The following is a 12042-nucleotide window of genomic DNA, read 5'->3' as shown; positions in this document are numbered from 1 at the left end:
TCTCCCCTCTCTCTCCAGATGAAATCTCGCTTCTTGTGACGGCCGGCCGCCCAACAACCTGCCCGCTTGACCCTATCCCCTCCTCTCTTCTCCAGACCATTTCCGGAGACCTTCTCCCTTACCTCACCTCGCTCATCAACTCATCCCTGACCGCTGGCTACGTCCCTTCCGTCTTCAAGAGAGCGAGAGTTGCACCCCTTCTGAAAAAACCTACACTCGATCCCTCCGATGTCAACAACTACAGACCAGTATCCCTTCTTTCTTTTCTCTCCAAAACTCTTGAACGTGCCGTCCTTGGCCAGCTCTCCCGCTATCTCTCTCAGAATGACCTTCTTGATCCAAATCAGTCAGGTTTCAAGACTAGTCATTCAACTGAGACTGCTCTTCTCTGTATCACGGAGGCGCTCCGCACTGCTAAAGCTAACTCTCTCTCCTCTGCTCTCATCCTTCTAGACCTATCGGCTGCCTTCGATACTGTGAACCATCAGATCCTCCTCTCCACCCTCTCCGAGTTGGGCATCTCCGGCGCGGCCCACGCTTGGATTGCGTCCTACCTGACAGGTCGCTCCTACCAGGTGGCGTGGCGAGAATCTGTCTCCTCGCCACGCGCTCTCACCACTGGTGTCCCCCAGGGCTCTGTTCTAGGCCCTCTCCTATTCTCGCTATACACCAAGTCACTTGGCTCTGTCATAACCTCACATGGTCTCTCCTATCATTGCTATGCAGACGACACACAATTAATCTTCTCCTTTCCCCCTTCTGATGACCAGGTGGCGAATCGCATCTCTGCATGTCTGGCAGACATATCAGTGTGGATGACGGATCACCACCTCAAGCTGAACCTCGGCAAGACGGAGCTGCTCTTCCTCCCGGGGAAGGACTGCCCGTTCCATGATCTCGCCATCACGGTTGACAACTCCATTGTGTCCTCCTCCCAGAGCGCTAAGAACCTTGGCGTGATCCTGGACAACACCCTGTCGTTCTCAACCAACATCATGGCGGTGGCCCGTTCCTGTAGGTTCATGCTCTACAACATCCGCAGAGTACGACCCTGCCTCACACAGGAAGCGGCGCAGGTCCTAATCCAGGCACTTGTCATCTCCCGTCTGGATTACTGCAACTCGCTGTTGGCTGGGCTCCCTGCCTGTGCCATTAAACCCCTACAACTCATCCAGAACGCCGCAGCCCGTCTGGTGTTCAACCTTCCCAAGTTCTCTCACGTCACCCCGCTCCTCCGCTCTCTCCACTGGCTTCCAGTTGAAGCTCGCATCCGCTACAAGACCATGGTGCTTGCCTACGGAGCTGTGAGGGGAACGGCACCGCAGTACCTCCAGGCTCTGATCAGGCCCTACACCCAAGCAAGGGCACTGCGTTCATCCACCTCTGGCCTGCTCGCCTCCCTACCATTGAGGAAGTACAGTTCCCGCTCAGCCCAGTCAAAACTGTTCGCTGCTCTGGCCCCCAATGGTGGAACAAACTCCCTCACGACGCCAGGACAGCGGAGTCAATCACCACCTTCCGGAGACACCTGAAACCCCACCTCTTCAAGGAATACCTAGGATAGGATAAGTAATCCTTCTCACCCCCCCCTTAATGATTTAGATGCACTATTGTAAAGTGGCTGTTCCACTGGATGTCAGAAGGTGAATTCACCAATTTGTAAGTCGCTCTGGATAAGAGCGTCTGCTAAATGACTTAAATGTAATGTAATGTAAATGTTGTTTTTAAAAAAAATTTTTAACCTTTTTTTACTAGGCAAGTCAGTTAAGAACAAATTCTTATTTTCAATGACGGCCTAGGAAGTGGGTTAACAGCCTGTTCAGGGGCAGAACGACAGATTTTGTACCTTGTCAGCTCGGGGATTTGAACTTGCAACCTTTCGGTTACTAGTCCAATGCTCTAACCACTAGGCCAAAATTTACCCAACTTATTGTGGGAAGCTTGTGGAAGCCTACCCAAAACGTTTGAACCAAGTTAAACAATTTAAAGGCAATGCTACCAAATACTAATTTAGTGTATGCAAACCTCTGACCCACTGGGAATGTGATGAAATAAATAAAACTCTACTATTATTCTGACATTTCACATTCATAAAATAACGTGGTGATCCTAACTGTCCTAAGACAGGGAATTTTTACTAGGATTAAATGTCAGGAATTGTGAAAAACTGAGTTTAAATGTATTTGTGTCAAGACTTCCGCCGAAGTTGGTCCCTCTCCTTGTTCAGTCAGCGTTCGCTGGTCGGAGTCACCAAGCCATTGCTGATCCACTTTTCATTTTCCTTTGGTTTTGTCTTGTCTTCCATCACACCTGGTTCCAATTCCATCAATTACATGTTGTGTATTTAACCCTCTGTTCTCCACCCATGTTCTTGTCCATAATTGTTTTCTTGTGCACGGTATGCTGGTATTACCGGGTTTTGTTTGACCCATTTATTTATTTGTATTGTTCTGTTGACGGTGGTTTATAGATATTAAACGACATCATTGTAAATCAGTTTTCGTTCTCCTGCGCCTGACTTCTCTGCGACCAGTACACACCTCACTACAGAATTGCAGACCAAAACTATGGAGTCAGGAGGAGCAGGTACCCCGGGTATAGGGATGGAGAAGCGCGTCCGGGAGCACGCAGCAATGCTCCACCATCTTGGCACCTCCATGGACCGCATTGTTCAGACAATGGACCGCTGGGAGAGACAGGGAGTTCTTCCAGCGCCTCCACCAGCACAACCGGGGGTTCACCTGAGCGCCCCTCTTCCTCCTGGTCCCAGTGGGATTTGTCGCTCCCTGCCCCAGGAATTTGACAGGAAGGCTGCGAACTGCCAGGGGTTCCTTCTACAATTGGACCTGGCCACCATCCACCCGGCTCCGTCGGGCCATGAGAGGGTGTACGCCCTCGTCTCGTGCCTCACCGGGAAAGCCCTGGAGTGGGCCAACGGCGTGTTGAGACAGGGAGATGCAGCGTTGGACCAGTTTGAGGAGTTCATCCGCCGTATCTGGGCAGTCTTCGACCACCTGCCCGAGGGTAGAGCGGCGGGTAAACAACTCTTCCATCTGAGGCTGGAGACGTGGAGCGCCCAGGACTTCACCCTGGAGTTTAGGACCCTGGCTGAGCGACCATTGCCGCTGCAGACTGTGTGAGGACGTCCGTCGGGAGTTGGCCTGCAGAGACACCACCCTCACATTCGATCAGCTGGTGGACGTGTCCATTCGGCTGGACAACCTGCTGGCTACCCGCGGACGTTCAGATCGGGGTCTGGTGGTTCCAGCTCGTGCACCATCTGTAGCCGCAGAGGTCGGTGCCAGGTTGGTTCCTCTGGGGATTGAGGCAGCAGGCAGTGTGCTCTGGCATTACCCCAGGTAAGCCGGCACCATTGTCACCCAGAGCCCTGTTGTACATATGTTTGTGTATCACTTTCCCTGAGTTTTCCCCACATTCCCAGCATAAGGCGCTCGTCGATTCAGGCGCGGCTGGGAATTTCATTGATAGAGCGTTAGCCCATAGTTTAGGGATCCCCATTGATCCCGTGGCTGTGCCCTTCCCTTTCACGCCTTAGATAGTCGATCATTAGGGTCAGGGTAGATGAGGGAGGTCACTGCTCCTCTGGGAATGTCGATGCAGGGGGGTCACAAGGAAAGAAGTAGTCTCTTCCTTATTGACTCTCCTGCGTTTCCCGTGGTGCTGGGCCTACCCTGGTTAGCTTGTCATAACCCCACTGTTACTTGGTCACAGAGGGCTCTCACGTGGAGGTTGCGAGAGTGCTCGGGGAGGTGTTTAGGGGTTTCCATTGGCGCTACTATGGTAGAGAGTCCAGACCAGGTCTCCACTGTGCGCATTCCCCCTGAATATGCTGATTTGGCTCTCGCCTTCTCCAAAAAGAAGGCGACTCAATTACCACCCCATCGACGGGGCGATTGTGCGATAGATCTCCAGGTAGACGCTGCACTTCCCATGAGTCACGTGTATCCCCTCTCACAGCCTGAGATGGAGGTTATGGAAACATATGTCTCCGAATCCCTGCGTCAGGGGTACATTCGGTCCTCCACTTCACCTGCCTCCTCGAATCTTTTTTGTGAAGGAGGGAGGTCTGCGCCCGTGTATTGACTATCGGGGTCTGAATCAGATCAATGTGAGGTATAGTTACACGCTACCGCTCATAGCTACAGCGATTGAGTCAATGCAAGGGGTGCACTTCTTCACCAAACTAGATCTCAGGAGCGCTTACAACCTCCAGTTTCCACTGTTCTGCCTTATTATTATTCGACCATGCTGGTCATTTATGAACATTTGAACATCTTGGCCATGTTCTGTTATAATCTCCACCCGGCACAGCCAGAAGAGGACTGGCCACCCCACATATGCTCTCTCTAATTCTCTTTCTTTCTCTCTCTCGGAGGACCTGAGCCCTAGGACCATGCCCCAGGACTACCTGACATCAAGACTCCTTGCTGTCCCCAGTACACCTGGCCGTGCTGCTGCTCCAGTTTCCACTGTTCTGCCTTATTATTATTCGACCATGCTGGTCATTTATGAACATTTGAACATCTTGGCCATGTTCTGTTATAATCTCCACCCGGCACAGCCAGAAGAGGACTGGCCACCCCACATATGCTCTCTCTAATTCTCTTTCTTTCTCTCTCTCAGAGGACCTGAGCCCTAGGACCATGCCCCAGGACTACCTGACATCAACACTCCTTGCTGTCCCCAGTACACCTGGCCGTGCTGCTGCTCCAGTTTCCACTGTTCTGCCTTATTATTATTCGACCATGCTGGTCATTTATGAACATTTGAACATCTTGGCCATGTTCTGTTATAATCTCCACCCGGCACAGCCAGAAGAGGACTGGCCACCCCACATATGCTCTCTCTAATTCTCTTTCTTTCTCTCTCTCGGAGGACCTGAGCCCTAGGACCATGCCCCAGGACTACCTGACATCAAGACTCCTTGCTGTCCCCAGTACACCTGGCCGTGCTGCTGCTCCAGTTTCAACTGTTCTGCCTTATTATTATTCGACCATGCTGGTCATTTATGAACATTTGAACATCTTGTCCATGTTCTGTTATAATCTCTACCCGGCACAGCCAGAAGAGGACTGGCCACCCCACATAGCCTGGTTCCTCTCTAGGTTTCTTCCTAGGTTTTGGCCTTTCTAGGGAGTTTTTCCTAACCACCGTGCTTCTACACCTGCATTGCTTGCTGTTTGGGGTTTTAGGCTGGGTTTCTGTACAGCACTTTGAGATATCAGCTGATGTACGAAGGGCTATATAAATAAATTTGATTTGAACCTGGTGCGTATCCAGGAGGGAGACGAGTGGTAGACGGCTTTCAGTACCACCTCAGGGCACTATGAGTACCTCGTCATGCTGTACGGGTTGATTAATGCGCCATCAGTCTTCCAAGCCTTTGTAGAGGAGATTTTCAGGGACCTGCACTGGCAGGATGTAGTGCTGTGTATTGATGACATCTTGATATACTCTGCTACATGCGCCGAGCATGTGTCTCTGGTGCGCAGGGTGCTTGGTCACCTGTTGGAGCATGACCTGTACGTCAAGGCTGAGAAATGCCTGTTCTTCCAACAGTCAGTCTCCTTCGTAGGGCATCGCATTTCCACTTCAGGGGTAGAGATGGAGAGTGACCGCATTTCAGCCGTGCGAGATTGGCCGACTCCCACCACGGTAAAGGAGGTGCAGCGGTTCTTAGGGTTTGCCAACTACTACAGGAGGTTTATCCAGGGTTTTGGTCAGGTAGCGGCTCCCATTACATCACTGCTGCAGGGTGGCCCGGTATGCTTGCATTGGTCAGCTGAGGCGGACAGGGCTTTTTTTCACCTGAGGGCTCTGTTTACCTCAGCTCCCATGCTGGCCCATCCGGATCCCTCTTTGGCATTCATAGTGGAGGTGGACGTGTCCGAGGCTAGGATAGGAGCGGTGCTCTCTCAGCGCTCGGGTACGCCACCGAAGCTCCGCCCCTGTGCCTTCTTCTCAAAGAAGCTCAGCCCGGCGGAGCAAAACTATGATGTGGCGACAGACCTGAGTGCGGAAGCTTCCTGTTTTAGTCTCGGTCTATAGGCAACAAAATGGAGTCGTGATCAGCTTTTCCAAAAGGAGGGCAGGGGAGGGCCTTATATGAGTAAGAATAACAATGATCTAGGGTTTTACCAGCCCTGGTAGCACAATCGATATATTGATAAAATTTAGGGAGTTGTGTTTTCAGATTAGCCTTGTTAAAATCCCCAGCTACAATGAATGCAGCAGTTTACATAGAGTCAAATAAAGTTCGATCAGGGCCATCGATGTGTCTGCTTGGGGGGGAATATATGCGGCTATGATTATAATCGAAGAGAATTCTCTTGGTAGATCATGCGGTCGACATTTGATTGTGAGGAATTCTAAGTCAGGTGAACAGAAGGACTTGAGTCCCTGTATGTTATTATGATCACACCACGTCTCGTTAAACATAAGGCATACCTCCCCCACCCCTCTTCTTACCAGAAAGATGCTTGTTTCTGTCGGCGCAAAGAAACCAGCTGGCTGTACCGACTCCGATAGCGTGTCTCGAGTGAGCCATGTCCGATCCATTGTCCTGGGTGGTGGGCAAAACAGAGGATCCACTTCGGGAAAGTCGTATTCCTGGTCGTAATGATGGTGAGTTGACATTGCTCTTATATCCAGCATTTCCTCCTGACTGTATGTAATAAAACCTAAGCTTAACCTGGGGTACCAATGTAAGAAATAACACGTAAAAAAAAAAAATACTGCGTAGTTTCCTAGGAATGCGAAGCGAGGTGGCCATCTCTGTCGGCGCCGGAAGTAGGGTAACAGGGTAACACCGCGATCCTGGTCGTTGTGGATCATTTCTCTAAGTCCTGTTGTCTCCTACCTCTGCCCGGTCTCCCTACAGCCCTACAGACTGCGGAGGCCTTGTTTACACACGTCTTCCGGCACTACGGGGTGCCTGAGGATATGGTGTCTGATCTGTGTCCCCAGTTCACATCTAGGGTCTGGAAGGCGTTCATGGAACATTTAGGGGTCTCGGTCAGCCTTGCTTTAGGGTTTCACCCCGAGAGTAATCGGCAGGTGGAGAGTGAACCAGGATGTGGGCAGGTTTCTGCGGTCTTATTGCCAGGACTGTCCGGGGGACTGGGCGGAGTTCGTGCCCTGGGCCGAGATGTCCCAGAACTCGCATCGCCACTCCACTAACCTCTCTCCCTTCCATTGCGTACTGGGGTACCAGCCGGTTCTGGCGCCTTGGCATAAGAGTCAGACCGAGGTTCCTGCGGTGGACGACTGGTTCAGGCACGCAAATGCGACATGGGAAGCTGTCCGTGTTCACCTTCAGCAGGCCGTGAGGCGCCAAAAGGAGAATGCAGATTGCCACCGCAGTGAGGCCCCGGTGTTCACACCGGAGGAGAGGTGCTGGGTTCCAGTCAAGGATGTGTTGGACCTTTTAATGATGCAGGAGTTCCACCGTCTTCGTCCGGATCGCCCTGCGCTGCTGAAGCCGCGCATCAAGGGGAGTACTGTCACGACTTCCGCCGAAGTTGGTCCCTCTCCTGGTTCGGGCGGCTTTCACCTTCTAGCCATCGCTGATCCACATTTCATTGGTTTTGTCTTGTCTTCCATCACACCTGGTTCCAATTCCATCAATTACATGCTGTGTATTTAACCCTCTGTTCTCCCCCTATGTCCTTGACCGTAATTGTTTTCTTGTTGTGCTTGTGCACGGTATGCTGGTATTACTGGGTTTTGTTTGACAGATTTATTTGTATTGTTCTGTTGATGGTGGGTTATGGATATTAAACGACACCGTTGTAAATCAGTTTTCGCTCTCCTGCGCCTGACTTCTCTGCCGCCAGCATGTACCTCTTTACAATTTGGCTAAGGTGTATGTAAACTTCCGATTTCAAATGTAGGTAGAGTTATTAAAGTGAATTTGCATTGATAATAACAGAGTAGCAGCATCGTAAAAGAGGGGGGCAATGCAAATAGTCTGGGTAGTCATTTGATTAGCTGTTCAGAAGTCTTATGGCTTGGGGTTAAAAGCTGTTTAGAAGCCTCTTGGACCTAGACTTGGCACTCTGGTAACCGCTTGCCATGTGGTAGCAGAGAACAGTCTATGACAATTTTTAGGGCCTTAATCTGACACCGCCTGGCATAGAGGTCCTGGATGGCAGAAAGCTTGGCCCCAGTGATGTACTGGGCCGTACCCACTACCCTCTGTAGTGCCTTGCGGTCGGAGGCCAAGCAGTTGCCATACCAGGCAGTGATGCAACCAGTGATGCGCTCGATGATGCAGCTGTAGAACCTTTTGAGGATCTGAGGACCCATGCCAAATCTTTTCAGTCTCCTGAGGTGGAATAGGTTTTGTCGTGCACTCTTCACTACTGTCTTGGTGTGCTTGGACCATATTCGTTTGATGTGGACGCTAAGGAACTTGAAGCTCTTAACCTGCTCCACTACAGCCCTGTCTTCTTAATAACAGACACAAGCTGTTGGACCAAGAGACTAGGTCATTAGCTGTTAGGCCAGGAGACAAGAAGGCCATTACTATGGTCAGGTGATACCAACAACAAAAAAGTGCTAAAATCTGAGGGTAGGGTAGGCGAGACTTGGGTAGTCCTTTAGAAACATTTTTCATGGTTCAAAATATAATTCCAAATATATAATAAAACACACTGCTTTGTGATATCCATATAAAAAAGTATACCACAGATAAATATACAACAAGTGTATGTAGACCTTACCGTGAAATGCTTACTTAAATGCCCTTAATCAACAATGCAGTTCAAGAGTTAAGAAACTATTTACCAAATATACTAAAGTAAAGAATGAAAAGTAACACAAAATAACGACGCTATATACCGGGGTCAATGGAGCGGCAGGTAGCCTAGCGTTTAGAGCGTTGGACTAGTAACCGGAAAATTGCAAGATCGAATCCCTGAGCTGACAAGCTAAAAATCGATCGTTCTGCCCCTGACCAAGGCAGTTAACCCGCTGTTCCTAGGTCGCCATTGAGAGTAAGAATTAACTTAACTGACTTGCCCAGTAAAATAAATGTATTGCTGAACGCAAACACATATTTTGTATGTGAATAAAAGTGCTGTTTTGTTGATCCACTAATTCTAATGATTGAAACTAGGCCTACACAAGGCTGGTGGTGGTGGTAGGGGAGTAAATAGTTTCTGTAGGTAGGTGTGGCGCTATATTTGTCTGTACTTCATTCATAAAGAAATAATAGCTTTTTATTTCAGGGAATTGATATAGCCTTCCATGACTCTTATACATTTTTCCTGCAAAGTAAAATTATTTGATATCATGAACATTATTATTGAACATTATTCTTCGTACAAAATACATTTAAAAAAAGTGCCACGACAGACTGAAATGCTCTCCTCCCCCGACTACGCCATGGGGGATGATGTAGCCGTCACTGCAGCCTTGCTGGTGAGCATACAATGAAATGTAGGACTTTTTTTTTTAACGTTTCGGCGCCATTTTCGATTGGGTTGGAGGTAAGTTTGGATATTTTGGGGGATTATTTTTCGTGTATTTTTCTCATATTCACATCTGTTCAACCCGTTCAGTAATTTAGTAAATTCTGAGGTTTAATTACTATAAACTTAATTGATTAAAATATACTTTGAGTTTGTAATATACGACTTTCACCATTTTGCGCAATGTCTTATTATTGCCGCTGACTTTATAATAAGGTAGAGGTTTTTGCTGATTATGCGTTATTTCACACATGACATAAGTCAGTGGCGCTGCATCGATTGGTTTATGATGAACACGGCATTGTTTAATTACCCGTAGCGTGCAAAAGGTTAGGCTACTTTATTGCGTATAACAAACTTTAGCTGAAAAGATAATTGGCTACATCGATGCACGTAAAGTGAGCATGCTATTCCTGCAACAACATGAAAATAACTGCATTTCGAAATGTGTTCGTTTTTTTTTTCAAAAGATGGGGAAACATTATCTGAATAGGCTGATAGACTATTAGTACAACACATATAAGCCTACCTAACATTATAAATAGTAGCCTATCATAACAATAACATTTTGTTGAAATGATGGGCCTTTTTAAGGATAGGCTATTTTGTGCACATGTTGAACTGCTTTAAGCCATAAAGATGTAGTCTAGTAAGCAGAACCACATTGATTAAAAAAGCTATATTATTATTACAATTGTATGTGATGATCAATCAGTATTAGTACAAGTGGATGACTGTGACACAGGCCACTGCTTTTGACAGAAAAGGGTGATAAGAATGGACATGTTGCAAAGGGTGTGCTTCGTCATGTTCTAGGCTGCTGTTATGCGTCATCGGTTGTTGCTTACGCTCAATTCACTATTCATTCAAATTTTAAAAAGCTATTTTCAGATTATACACATTTTCTAAACAATTATTTAAAAGTTTGACACAATATTCGCCAGCTGTTCTTGTACTGCATTTTAACATTGTCATATATGGGTAGTCTAACTGCTCTTTTTTTTTTTACAAGGCAGGAATTGTCACGAACTCAACTTAATCTATTCAAAGTCAAGGAGTCCTTTATGTGCCCTGGAGGTTTAGAGTTTAGGAAACGTAAACAACAGGCATTTACTGGAGGTAAGGAGCCCTTGACAAATGGACTTCAAATAATACTTTAATAATGTATACTTGCCTTCCTTATTTTCTCAAAATGGCCACATTATTAGATCAATCGATGAAAACATGTAATTTTTTAACCATACCTTATGGAGGCAGAAGGAAAGGAGGCTGGGCCTCTGCTGTTGCTCGTGTCCATCCGGAGGAGCTATCTATACCCAATGCTTTTTTATTACCCAATGTTTTTACCGCCATTCATTTATATCAGGAAATGTACTGTTCTTACCAGAGATGAATACATTTATTTTTCATGAAAAATATCTAGACTTACAGGCCTTCCAATACATACTACTAAACATTATTTTGCTTCTTTGAGTACTCTTGACCTAGCAGGGCCTACGTTAAGTCATCTCCTGTGAAAATAGCTGGCTGGAGATCACATTAATCTCTTTCCATATCTTTTGCATAACAGTTGATCCTCGATGGTATCCCAACCAACTTCCTATTTAATGCAACACATTTTACTATGTACACTTCATCTTGTTAAAGTTACCTTTGAACCAGTGAGCCCATATTTCAGGCAGCTGTCGTAGCAGCACGTCATGGTTTGTAGTGATAGTAAAGATGCAGACCATGAAGAGCTGCTGCTACAGCACCGTGACACTGTCTATCTTCTCATCTCACAATGAAGTCAGTGGTTCAGTGGGCCCCAGTCAGGGTTGGCTCATATTGATTCCCACTGGGGCCACCCATAAGAAAATATATGCACGCTCTACTGTAAGTCGCTTTGGATAAAAGCATCAGTTAAGTGGCATTAATTACATTAAGAGTCTGAATAATGTATTATTCTGAGTGTATTGGAGCATAGTGTCTTGGCTGAGTTGTTTGAACTACAGTACTGGACAGAGCACAATGTTGATGATTGAAAACTTGATCAACACCTCCCCAATGCAGTAAAGGACTAGACTGTTGGCTGGGCTGAAGCAGCACGTAAATACTGGAGTTGGCCTTATTCCGGTATCCAGTGTTACTGTTCTGCTGTAGTCAGGCCTGCCTACTACAACAGCCTGCTTTGTGTTTCACACTATAATGAACAACTGCATTATTTAATACTGGATCAACATTTTAACTAACCCATGATTAGTTACCCTTTTTAACTAACCCATGATACTTATTACCCATTATTACATGTTTTCTTAAAATTCAACTGTGGAACTGTCTATTTATAAGAACATTTTCATTGCCAGTGTGAAAGCATGTTTAGATGACTTTCAGTGGTGTAATGTACTTAAGTAAAAAAACTATTTAAAGTACTACTTAAGTACAGATACCCAAAGAAACGACTTAACTATTTATATTTTTGACAACTTTTACTTCACTACATTAAGAAAATAATGTATTTGTAAGTGAGTGTGCCCCTGGCTATCCGTAAATTTAAAAAAACAAGACG

The sequence above is a fragment of the Oncorhynchus masou genome, chromosome 9, assembly GCF_036934945.1.
Source record: "Oncorhynchus masou masou isolate Uvic2021 chromosome 9, UVic_Omas_1.1, whole genome shotgun sequence".
In the NCBI taxonomy this organism is placed as follows: Eukaryota; Metazoa; Chordata; class Actinopteri; order Salmoniformes; family Salmonidae; genus Oncorhynchus; species Oncorhynchus masou.
This window is presented reverse-complemented; position numbering follows the sequence as displayed.